The sequence below is a fragment of the Canis lupus genome, chromosome 14, assembly GCF_048164855.1.
Source record: "Canis lupus baileyi chromosome 14, mCanLup2.hap1, whole genome shotgun sequence".
Taxonomy (NCBI): Eukaryota; Metazoa; Chordata; class Mammalia; order Carnivora; family Canidae; genus Canis; species Canis lupus.
In genome coordinates this window covers 31,869,785-31,882,059 of record NC_132851.1, presented here as the reverse complement: position 1 = coordinate 31,882,059, position 12,275 = coordinate 31,869,785, and the positions used below count along the sequence as shown (strand labels likewise).

The 12,275-nt window shown below is 49.7% G+C and overlaps 1 long non-coding RNA gene across 4 annotated transcripts in view; it reads right to left on the bottom strand.

Moving 5' to 3' along the window:
• The window catches only part of LOC140603871 (uncharacterized), a 61,541-nt gene that overhangs the window by 35,748 nt on the left and 13,518 nt on the right, over window positions 1–12,275 (bottom strand). For all 4 annotated transcript variants that reach the window (XR_012006846.1, XR_012006847.1, XR_012006848.1 and 1 more), the window contains one exon: window positions 95–203. This is a non-coding gene — a long non-coding RNA (uncharacterized lncRNA). The remainder of the gene's footprint in view (window positions 1–94; window positions 204–12,275) is intronic.

Here is a 12,275-nt window from a genome sequence, read left to right as displayed (position 1 = left end):
TCACGTGGCCTGACGCGTGTCATGTGGCAGGCGCTCAGGACATGCCAGAGGCCTCCCCTGTCCACACTCGGTTATAATAGCAGAGAATACCAACCCTTGCTGTCAGCCTCCTGGAGGCCTAGGGAGGCGCTTTGGTGACATTTGAGGCCGCGCCAGGTCGGCCCCCTGGATTAGCCCCCATGCACCAGACCTTGACACTGCTTCTGCAGGCAGGGCAGATGAAAAAAGCAGGAAAGAAGAGAGTCAAGGATATTAGGCTTGAGCACCAGTAATAGCAGGGCTGCTGCACCAGGAGAGTAAACCAGGCTGCCTATGGAGGGACAGGCAGCCATGCAGACAGACCTCAGACCCCCTTCTTCCCTAAATTAGCCGGCAGCCCTGCCCCTCATGGATAGTGGCCTCACGGGCTGGGACTTGGAGCAAGTCCCCTCGGCCCCTCTGTTTCGCCTCTGAAAAAACAAACAACCATAATTCCACTGTCCCAATTCAGGGTCCCTGTGAATGGATGGGGTGCAGGAGGTACACCAGGAAGAGGCCCCGTCCACTGGGTGGATGGGAAGGAAGCAGGATGGGGCAGATGGAGGAGCTGGACTGTAGTGTGGTCCCAGCAGAGGCCTTGGCTGAGCCCTCTCCTCTGGGAGCTCCACACTGGGTGGCCCCGAGGTGGGGAGCGGAGTCGGGGTGTGGGGGCCTGGCTTTGTGTCCCCACACAGGCTGCTCACTAGGTACAGGCAACCTGGAGGTAGGAATGTGACCTTGGGGGAGTCAGAGCCCTTCAAGCAAGGGCAGTTCCTGGGGAAGGATTTAGCCATGAGCTGAGTGATGAGTGTCCCCAAGAGAAGTCCTGGAAAGCTGGCAACAGAGTGCCCCATCCAGTGCTCTGGGGCGTGTGGGGCAGAGCATGGAGGCAGACACACTGCAAACCCCCCCACTTTCCATAGAGGGGATCTTGTCGTACTCTTCCTGTCTGATAACCTGTTAGCCCTGTAAGTCAACCCGAGGAAGATCTCATTTCTCCAACAGTGAAATGACACTCTAACAGCTCCTCCTTGGAGGAAAATAGGAGGCGCTCCTAGGGAAACCAGGGAAGCCTGAGGTTCTCATTCTAGGCTCATGAGTCTTTCAGGGGAGCTCAGAGCATTACGGTAACTGAAGGGCCAATCCAGCCCTCCCACTGAACAGATGGGAAAACCAAGGCCCAGGGAGAAAAATAGCAAGGTGTGGACAGAGGACGAGTCTCCGGGCCATCAGAGGAATGCTTTTTGATGGCCAGCCCACCATGTTCCTTTCCTACCAACATTCTCTCAAAGTTGACACCCAATCGTGAAGTAAATCCAACTCAGTCCAGCAAGTCTTTTCAATGGGATGTGGTCTAGGGACCGAGCACCCTGGTCCAGTCAGAACAGATCTTCACACACATCCCTGCCCTGTCACCCACCAGCTGTGTCCCCATGGAGATGCCACCCTCCTCCTGCACCTGCCTTCTCATCTGCAAAATGGGTATGTCATACTTACCTCGTAGAACTGCCGCAAGCATTTAATAAAATACCAAGTGGGTAAAGTGCTTAGCCTACAAACCAGCTTCCTAGAAGCACTGCACAGTGGCAGCTGGTTGGGGACGGGCCAGGCACTGAGGAGCCGAGAGGGGTAAATATGGACATGGGCTCCTCCTTCTTGGGGTTTATGATAAAGAGATAAGACATCCAGTTGGGGAGGACTGAATGAACAGATGTCAGGGAAGGAGTGACTGAGTGGCTTCATGTGAGGTGGCCAGCAGTACAGATTGTATAAGAGAGGAAAAGTCAAGGGTGGACTTCAGACTGAAATGAGACGTGCATGGGACATCTTTTCATTTTCTTATTTTAAAAAATCTCACATTCAGGGCACCTGCATTGCTCAGGGGTTGAGCATCTGCCTTCGGCTCAGGGCGTGATCCCAAGATCTTGGGATCGAGTCCTGCATCCTCCCCCTGAGGGGAGCCTGCTTCTCCCTCCTCCTATGTCTCTGCCTCTCTCTGTGTGTCTTTCATGAATAAACAAATAAAATCTTTTAAAAAAAATAATTTTAAAAAATAAAAATAATTTTAAAATTCCACATCCATTAATATTAGATGCATTCTCATCTGATTGTCAAAGTAGTTCACTTGGGAAGCCAACATCCTTCCCATTCTACAGAACAGAGAGCACCGGTACTTTCAGGGACACGGGACTTTCCCAGAGTCACATAGAGGATCTAGGTTTTGTTTTTTTGTGGGTTTTTTTGGGGGGGGGGGAGACGGAACATTTATTAGTTTATTTTAGTTCTTCTAATACATTCTTTTCCATTGAGGTGAAATTCACATAATATAAAAAGTAACAATTTTACTTAAAATGTACAATTCAGTGACATTTACTATATTCACAACTTTACACAACCACCACCTCTGACTAGCCCCAAAACATCTTTATCATCCAACCTAAAATCTCAAAAAAAAAAAAAAAAAAAAAAAAAAAAAAAACCAACTAAAATCTCTTACCCAGTAAGCGGTTACTCATACCTTCCCTTGTTCCTGGCAACTACCAGTCTGGGTTCTGTAGGTATGGATTTACCTGTTCTAGGTGTGTCTTATAAATGGGATCAAACTTTCACTTACTGGTTTTAAGATTCATTCATGTTGTAGCAGGTGGCCGACTGATACTCCATTGTGTGCCTCTGCCAATATGTGTTATCCATTCATCCACTGGCAAATATCTGAGTGGTTTCTATCATTTGGTTCTTGTGAATAAGGCTACTATACATATTCATGTAGAAGAATTGGTTTGGGGTATATGCCTGAGAGCAGAATTGCTGGGTCCTATACCAATTCCACATTTAACTCTTTGAGGATCTCCCAAACTGTTTTCCACAACGGCCAAGCCATCTTCCATTCCCAGCAGCAATGTCCGAGGGTTCCAGATTCTTCACATTCATGCCAACACCTGCTACTTTCCTCTTCCTACATTTTTATCATCATCCTGAGTGGTAGGTATTCCATCAGTTATGAAGTGGTATTCCACTGTGATTTTGTTTATTGTTTTTGCGGGGTTTTTTTAGATTTTATTTAGTTATTCAGGGAGCCCAACGTGGGACTCGATCCTGGGACCCTGGGATCACCACCTGAGCCAAAGGCAGATGCTCAACTGCTAAGTCACCCAGGCATCCCTCCACTGTGATTTTGACTTGCCTGATAACACTGAGCACCTTTTCATGCACTATTCATATCCTTTGCTTATTTTCTAATTGAGTTGTTTGTCTTCTTTTGTGTTTTGCATTGTAAAAACTCTTTCCATATTTTGTATGTTAGACCCTTATCAAATATGTGGTTGCAAGTATCTCCCCCATCCTGTGTGATGTCTTTTCACTTTTCATTTTTTGAATAATTTCCTCCCATGCACAGAAGTTTTGCATTTGGAAGAGGTCCAATGTCTCTGCTTTCTTTTGTGGCTGGTGCTTGTGGTGTCATCAAGACTGATAACTTAGCCCTGATCTCCTAGCAAAGAGTCAAGGTCTCTCCTGCTACACATAGCGGCTTTTGGGGGGACAGTGAGAGGAGCTTGTACTTGAGGTAAGATGAACCGGGTCAGGAGGCAGTGGGAAAGCACAAGTGAGCCAAGCTGTGTGAAGGACCATTCAAGGTCAGGGGGTAAGAGTCCCGTGGCAGTTTCCTCTCTGTCCACCCCACTGGCCTGGTTGGCTGGTGGGTCTTAGTTCTAGCTCCCCGAGGGGATGGGCAGCAGGAGGGTCATAGAAAGGTCCCACATTGACAGGTGGGGACCTTCAAACAGAGCAGGGGGCAGGGCAAACAAGTAGGGAGTTGGTGACAGCAAGGAGGATGGGGAGGGTCATGAGAAGAAGAAGGGAAAAGAGGGCCACTCAGGCTGGGGACAGCATGAGAACAGATGCTGGAAAAAGATCTGCTTTTCCGAACTCTGATGCATGGAACTGACACTCCATCACAGGCACACTCAGGGCCCTGGCCTGTGGCCTCCAGAGGTGCCCCGAGGGATCCTGGAGGGAGGGCTGAACGAGCAAATAACCTCAGACTCAGATACATGTACGCGCGTGCTGAGTGGCTTTACATACATTATCTCGTTTACTGCTTCCAGCCTGTCTGTGGGATATTTATTTTTTTGACTTCATACGTGATGAAACTAGGATTCTCAGAGCTAGAGTACTTTGCCAAAGACCCCATTACAGACAAGGTATCGACCGAATTTGGACTTCTGTGTCCTGATCCCTAGTGTGGTGGCTCTTTCTGTTATGACTCAGCTACAAACAAATTCACCAAGGGACCTTCTGTGAGTCGTGGAGGTCCCTCGAAGTCAGGGCCAGCTGTGCATGTAGGATGTGGGGCATGGAGCCTCACTACTTGGAGGTGCAGCCCCTGAGAGCTGGTTAGAAATGCAGAGTCTCAGGCCCCACCCCAGACTTGCTGGATTAGAATCTACATTTTTCACAAGCCCCTCAGGGGATCTGTGTGCATGTAACAGTTTGGGAAACATCTGTCTGGGGGGATCATTTCAGATGCTCAAGAAGAATTTTTAACTACTAGCAATAAGGCTAACTGGAGTCGTCACAATGAGGCTCAGCCTCCTGGTCCAACCACAGACAGCTAGCTTCAAACTTTTCAAAACACATCATCTGACCAGAAAAGCTCATAACTGCTTTGCTTATCAGCCAACGGCTGACCTCAGAACCTTTGGCAAGACAAAATGTTCCACTCCCCCAATGAGATCAGTATTACATTTCTGGTGATGTACTTATCTCGTTACCGTTTCTGACATATATTATGTAAAACTGCTCCTCTTGCTTCCATTGTCATTGGTTTATTTGAATTTCTGACGTGCCTTGATCCTAGAGCACACTGACACAGCCACCCAGATGTCTCTCCCTCCAGGTCCCCAGGTCCCCCCCCCCCCCCCCCCCCGTGGTGGCCTTGGCTCCTGCCCTCTCTCAGAGATAAGACAGCTGGGCCCCACCTCCGGTTCTCTAGGCGATTCCAGGATCCAGCACTGGCTGAGTCCTTACTGTCTTCTGTTTTTTGAGGATTTTCCAGACTTAACTAAGTTCCTTTTCAGACCTTCTTTTCTGACTTTGCTGGACTTAGAGACTGCTAGGAGACAAGAGGCACCTGGCTCAGAATACATGCAAGTAGTACTAAACAGAGCTTCCTCCCCTCTCTATGATGGGGTTGGGGCTGGGGAAAACTGGCAGCTCAGGGCCCAGGATGGGACCCAAGAGGTCAGATGGGAAGGTAGAGGTCATGAGAGGACAGCGCTGGAAACCCTGGGCTCTTGGAGCAGCCAGAGCCAAGAGAGGCTCTGACTCTGCTTCTTATTTGCTGGGTGACTTTGGGTCAATTACTTACCCACTCTGAATTTCCTTGGCCTCATGTATAAAATGGAGATGATCCCAACCTCTGGAGATTAAATTAAATATATGTAAATACAGGATGGCAGGCCTGCCACTTGCAGACACTTCATGAAAGGGGGCTTCTATTTTGAGTACAAAGTAAGTCATTGAAGGATGGAGCTCCCCAAAAATGTCATGGATCTTCCAATTTTTAAAACAAACACACACATACACAATCATACTTTTCTGCATAAAATTCAATAAAGTATAACTAAAAAAATGAAAAGATAAATGACTCTTCATATACTTAATGCAACACTTAGTGACCTACGGGTCAAACCTACCAATTGGCCAATGTTTTATGGCCCACAGACCAAGGATAAATTTTATATTTTTAAATTTTATATATTTTGAAAAGAATCTGAGAAAAGTGTGGTGACCTGGATCAGAGAACAGTCCTGGGAACAACCCCCTTGAGTGTATACTATGTGTCCAGTGGCCTTCCCAAGTCACCCTGTTGACTTTTCCCAATGAATAAACCCAATGAGACACCCATCATTGTCCTGTTTTACAAATGAAAAAAAAATGGAGGCTTGGAAAATACAAAGAACTGGACCAGGGTCACAAGGCTAATGAGTGGCTATGGCTGAATTGAGTGCCACTGCTCTAAACTAATCATTTTACTGTGAACCTTCCAAATTGATCTGACAAGAGTCAAAATGAAGAAAGGAAAATCCTCAAATGCCAAGGATCCACTCAATGGCCCAGAGTGGGGGAGATCCATGCTGGAGGCCCCATCAGGGAGGCTGAAGTCAACTAGGTCAGGAGTGAAAAAGGCCTGGGTGGACATAGCAGAGACCTGTTAGGCTGCCACCACATACAGTTCTGCAGATTGTGCACTGCACAAAGATGATGGGCAGAGGCTGAAATCCAACCCACCCTCGTTTGGTCAAGTGAGTTCCTTGGGGCAAGACTGCATCTGTCCAAAGCAAGTGGGAATTTTCATTTCACTAAGAGATCACCCTTGTTCCCTGGGCTATGGGGCTGCACCCACCCAGCAGGTGCACCTCTCCCTAATTGCGTAGAGACTCCATGTAGGTGAGCAACGTCCCAGATGTATCTGAGGATTTGGTGGGAGCCAGGCCCAAGTGGTCTTGGGAATAGAAGAGTCTTCATCTTTAAAGCACAAAGAAAAAGCAAACATCACAGATGAGGAGTCTCAGGCTCCAGAAGGCAGACCGACTTGCCCAGCGCCGGGTGACTTGTTAGCGGCATGATTTGGCGTAGAACCGACCCACCGGTTTGGCGATCTCTGGGGGCATCTCTCAAAAAGTGAAAATTAGGACAAGGGTAGCTGGGGAGGGGGCTACAGGATGGTGCCATGTCTTTATAACTGCTTGGCAAAGCAATTTCCCGTGGTAAGGCGGTTCTCAAATTCTTTATAGTGGTCATCGTGTTATTGATGACGATATTCAGTACACGCCCGGTGGAAAAAAAATCGCAGCAAACGTAGTAATAAATTGGGGCGATTTCCTAGGTAATGTCTCTTTTCCAAGGGCGTGCTCCATTTCAAGGGTCCTTTTTCATCTGTGTCAATTGAGAACTAGGGGTAACGTATGTCCTGGCAGAGGGGAATGAGATGTTTACAAGAATGCCGAGAATGGGTGGTGGGGGCACAGAAGTGTGTGCAGGTGTCCGGTGCGTACAAGGTCACCAAGCACTACCCTGAAGGTCAGTGCGCTCTGCAGAAGTCATTCCCTACAGAAAGGGCAAGTGTCCCTTTGCCATGTCTCTCCACCATGGGCCATCCACAGGCCTCTTCTGGCTTCACCCTCCTGCCCCTCCTGTGAAGGGTGATTATGGGCAGGGGGCTCCACTCTGCCACTTGGCAGCACAAATTCACACTTGAAGGACGTGTCCCTTCTTCACCTGTGAGGGGTGAAGGGTTTGTGCTAAATCGGGTTACATGGGATGGACTGTGAACCGTGGGTCACCGCGGAGGTGGCGTGGCATGTCCCAGTCGGGGCCCGGCCCTGCTTAGCCTGAGCATCACGCTAATTGAGGTGGATGCCTCTGTAGGCTGATGAATCGAACCACAGGCCTGCTGTGGGGACACGGCAGCGTGGACTCCATCTGGAGAGCCCCAGGGCCCCACTTGTCCTGTGCTGGCCGCCTCCTCGGCAGGCGGGGGGGCGGTGTGGGGGGAGCTTGGGCTCGTCCCTCCCAGTGGTGTGAAATGTTCCATTGCAAACCCGGGTGAAGCAGTCATAAAACTATTTTAAACCCCTGCTGGAAGGAGGGGCAGGCCCACTGTTTCCATGCTACTTGAGATTGCTTCCTCTTAAACCTGGAAAATGTAGCATGCTTGTATGTGCATGTGCGGATGAAAGAGAGAGAGAAAGAGAGAGAGGGAATAGAGAACATAAGCACCTCAAATGTCTTTTCTCTTGGAGCCCACCTGCTTCCTTTTTCTCCTGTGTTGTGAGCCTGGGCAAAGGATGAGGACAAACGTATGCTCATTAAAAATGCTTCTCTAGTGGCTGATTTGTGCGGGGCTTTGGCAGAACTGGCCTGATGAGCCCAGAAATTAGGGCAGAGCTGTGCACTCCTCCTGAGAGGCAAGCCGTTGCCTCTCCCCACTTGGGGCTCCTTGTGGGTGCTAGCGAAAGGCCGGCTGGACTGAGCTGAACCCAGAAAAGCAAAAGGATCATCCCTGTCCCTCACGTTCGCCTGGAGACCCGGCCAGGCACACACAGGTCTAAGCAAGTCAGATCCCAAGTCGGCGAGTCACTATGACACACCCGTTCTGTACCCCAAAATACACTTGCCTTGTTTGCTCGCTTACGCAACAGGCCATTTAGCCACGGAGCTCCGGTACTCATCAGCCACCCTGAGTGGCGCTGGGGCAGTTAGGAAGAGGTGAGCCCAGAAGCTTCCCTTTCCCATGACCTCGGAGGAGGAGAGACACATACTGTGATAAATATAACACAGCGTGCTCACTCCAGAGGCTCCTGCAAAGTGTGGGAGGGACACTGGGGCTGGGCGGCACCTGCTCATGTTGCAAACTAATCTGGGCTGAGGTTCAGAAGTGCAGAAGGCGGAAGGGAAGAAGGTGGGCCATCCCTGGCCCCTCTATGTTCTGGCATGGACGTGTGTCCCACACAATGATTAGCATTCTTCATAAGACCCTCGTGGAGGAAGAATTTCTTTCCCTCAGTCTGTGGATAAGGACATGGACATCCAGAGGTGAAGGGCACGTGGTCAAGGTCACAGAACTAGAAATGTCGATCAGGGTTTGCAGGGCAATTTCCCCCTGCACCTGCAGAGGGGCACAGGGTGGGAAGAGGTCTGTAGGGTGTGGGGAGGTCGGCTGGAGCACACATTCCACCAAGACTTTGCACTTTGTCCCGTGGGCAAGTTTGCAGTTTGGCAGCTGCTGGGTTGGGGGTTGGGGAGGCAAATATGAGTCGTGCTGAGTGTTACCTAGGAGCGAGCAGAAGTGTGCAGCATGCACTCTAGGCCTGGACCGTGATCTCAATCCCGTCACAGCTGTGTGCCATGCGGTGAGTTACTTAACTTCTCCGAGCCTCGCTTTTCTCATCTGTGAAACAGAGATGATTCACACCAGTACCGGTCTCCCAGGGCCGCCCCAGGGACTGCGTGAGTTGCACACACCTTCCCCTGCCTTGAGCAGTGCCCAGAATGGCAAGGAACACAATAATATACGTGAGCAATTCTACTGGGTATACAGCATCTAGCACAGTTTCTGGTACCTAAGAGGTGCTTCATAAACTATGGTGTTTTTTTTTTTTAAGATTTTATTTCTTTATTTGAGAGAGAGAGTGTGAGCAAAAGAGAAAGAGAATGAGAGAGAGAGAGAGAGATGGAGCAGAGGGAGAAGCAGACTCCCGGCCCAGCGGGGAGCCCGATGCAGGGCTCCATCCCCGGACTCCAGGATCATGACCTGAGCTGAAGGCAGATGCTTAACCGACTGAGCCCCCCAGGTGCTCCATGATCATTATTTTTATCTCATGTTTTATCAAAATTATCCAATACCTTCAATGCCTCATGGACCTGTGCCAGGATCAGGTAAAGAAGGGAGTATTTGTCAGCTACTGATGCCATCTTGAGGCAGGGGCATTGCTTATAAATTGAGAATAAAGTCTTTTTTTTTTTTTTTGACTACTGAGAAGTCAGGGAATAAGAATTCACTTTCTCTTTTTTTTTTTTCCCCAGTATGGCATGGTGTTTTATGGTTTAAAAAATCTGCAGATCTGTCCATTGCTTCTCTTTTCATTCCTAATAAGGTTCTTTTTTGTCTTCTCTCTCTCTCTTTTTTTTTTTTTTTGGTATATTTTTTTATTGGAGTTCAATTTGCCAATATATAGTATAACACCCAGTGCTCATCCCAAGTGCCCCCCTCAGTGCCCGTCACCCCGTCACCCCATCCACTTTCTTGTCTCTGCAAGAGTTTCCATTTCTGGGGCTGCGTGGCCCTGAGTGAGGGGACACACAGCCCTTGGCAGCCCACTCTTCTGAAGCCTGCCCGAGGCTGCCTCTCCTTGACTGGCCTGGAGAGGGTTAAGCCTTTCTTCCCTGAGAGCCTTGCTTGAAAAGGACCCCGATGTCACTGCAAAAGCTGGATATTTCTTTTGGCCTTACCACCAGTCCATTGTGTAATCTTGGACGCGTTCCCTCCCTGGTCATTAGCTGATCTGATCTTCATAATATCCCATTTAATAAATGGAAAGGCGATAGAAAGAGACCTGCCCCCAAATTACAGAGACAATTAGCCCAAGGATAAACTAGGAACGAGGAAAACGAGATAAGGTGGGAGCTCCCGGGGAGGAGGGGGGGATCTGGACTTCAAGATGATTCAACAGCTCTGCTGGGCAACCCTCCTCCCGGGGGGTGGGGGGTGGGGGGGGTGGTCCCACCTTGACCTTGGTGACTTCCTCTCACCCCATCTGCAGGGCTCCAGCCCCTCCCACCCTGACAGGCTCCTCCCACCCCCACCTCCCCAGGGGGGAGGGAGATGGTTCTGCGGCTCCTCAGGTGTGATTCCTGGAGCCTGGGCATGACCAGCATCTGGGTCCTGGGATGTGCTGGAGAGTGAAGGACCCAGGAGGCCAGATCTAGGATGGGTGGGGAGTAGGAGCCCAGGAACCTGCTCCCTCCCTTCTCCCCGGTGCAGTACTTTCTGTGCCTCTTGGGGACCCTTGCTGTGATAGGGCCATACCAAGTAGAGCCCCTGGGGTTCACACCCTCCAGTGTGTTCCCCTACCTGTCCTGCCTGCCTCGCCTTTTCTCTCCAGCTTCTTTGGAATCCTTCTCTCTGGTAAAATAATAGCAAGGAAGCTTTTCCTCAGCTTTTGCTCAGTGGGATTCTAAGAGTAAGTAATTTCCCTCTCATTATTATTAATTAGGATAGCTAAAAGGCAGGAGGAAGAGGAGTCAGAGCAGGACTGAGAAGGAGAGAGGGGGTGCCACTGGCCATAGGTGGGTAGTAAAGAAGCATCCTGAGCATTTCAGCAACTGACAGCAGTGCAGTGGTGGTTCAGTGCACAAACTGGACGGCCGACTGCGGCCGACGGCCCGGGTTTGCATCCCTCTTCGCTTAGTTACAAGCCTGTCACTGGGCAAAGCATTGAACTTTCTGTTTCCTCATCTGGAAAGGGCAGATGACAATGATTCCTCTGTCATGGGGTTTCTGAAAATATCAAGTGTACTGATAATTTCTCAAACGCCTAGCACAGTGTCTGATACATCGTAGGTATTATTTATTTGCTTGTTAAACATACAAGTCAACGCAGGACTCTCCCTGGACTTTGCCTGTTTGCAGGACTCTGAGGAAGTTAGTGAGCTTCTCTGGGCCACAGTTTCTTTAGCAACAAAATGAAAGGTTTGAATTAATAAAGGACTTGATCAGTTTTGAGCCTCTGTTTTCTAAAGAGACCCCTGACCCCCCCACCCCACGCCTCCCCGGGCTCTAATGTGAATCCAGCACCGTTGCGGGTCAGGGATGGTCATAGATCATATATAAATGGCCTTAAGATTTACATAAACCAGGCCCTAATTAATCTTCACAAGAGGCCTGTGTGGTTGTGGGGAGTTCCCTGTATTTTATGGAAGAGAAAGGGAAGCTCAGAGAGGTTCAGTGACTTGTACAGGGTTGCAGAGTCAGCTATGGGATCAGAGCAGACTGGAATCTGGTTCACTGGTCGCCCCACGATGCAGCCCAGTCCTGGGGACAAGGTATTCCTGCAGACACCCCAGCTCCGGGGCTCAGGATGGGACTGCAGGGCTGGATGCATCCCTGGCAACTTATAGGGGGTCCTCCTGAGGGCTTGGTGGCTCCCGGATTGTAGGGCGGCAGCTGCCCAGCTGTCTGGGCCGCTGTGGGAGGGCTGGATGCCGTGACACCTAGGCTCCAGGAGGAAACGAGCACATCTGGATGGGAGCTCCCGTGTTTGCTTGGCTGTCTGTTGGGCCACAGTGGACTGGGCACGTGGTGGGTGCCCAGCAGACATTTGCATGCAGCCACCTCAACTTCCCCAGAAAATTCTGGATACATACGTGTTCAGTCTGGGTTTTTTTTTTTATTATATTTTATTTATTTATGCTGGAGAGACACAGAGAGAGGCAGAGACATAGGGCAGAGGGAGAAGCAGGCTCCCTGCGGGGAGACGGATACAGGACTTGATCCCAGGACCCTGGGATCATGCCGTGAGCCAAAGGCAGACGCTCAACTGCTGAGCCACCCAGACGTCCCTAGTCTGGGTTTTTAAAATTCTTTCTCAAGACATTGCCAGTCACCTGATCGTAAAACACTTCACACCATATTAAATCATCACATAAACGAACAAGGTAAGATTTCTTTTGTCACCTTCCTAGAAGAATGGAAG